Genomic DNA, 270 nt, shown 5'->3' on the forward strand with positions numbered 1-270 from the left:
ACTTTCGATGTGGACATGAGGGCTTTGCGGCTGCTGCTCTGCGCGCTGCCCCCCGAAGTCACTGTCCTGCTGCTCATACTCAGGCACGCTGCTGCTGCTGCTGCTGCTGCTGCGCTGCTGCTGCTGCTGCTGATGCGTTGCTGCTCATCTGTTGCTCCTGCTTTTCTGCTGCGTCTGCTGTGCGGCTGAACTGCGATTGCGCTCCTCCTGCTGGCCTGCTGCTGCTTCGGCTGCTGCGCTCCTGCTGCTACTATTGCTGCTGCTGCTGTT

At 61.5% G+C, this 270-nt stretch overlaps 1 protein-coding gene across 1 annotated transcript in view; it reads left to right on the forward strand.

Moving 5' to 3' along the window:
- The window catches only part of ETH_00036170 (uncharacterized protein), a gene marked incomplete at both ends in the record, with an annotated part of 2,032 nt that overhangs the window by 828 nt on the left and 934 nt on the right, over positions 1-270 (forward strand). The gene's annotated exons all lie outside the window — the stretch shown is intronic.

The sequence above is a fragment of the Eimeria tenella genome, genomic scaffold (assembly GCF_000499545.2).
Source record: "Eimeria tenella Houghton genomic scaffold, Eth_scaff2419, whole genome shotgun sequence".
Taxonomy (NCBI): domain Eukaryota; phylum Apicomplexa; class Conoidasida; order Eucoccidiorida; family Eimeriidae; genus Eimeria; species Eimeria tenella.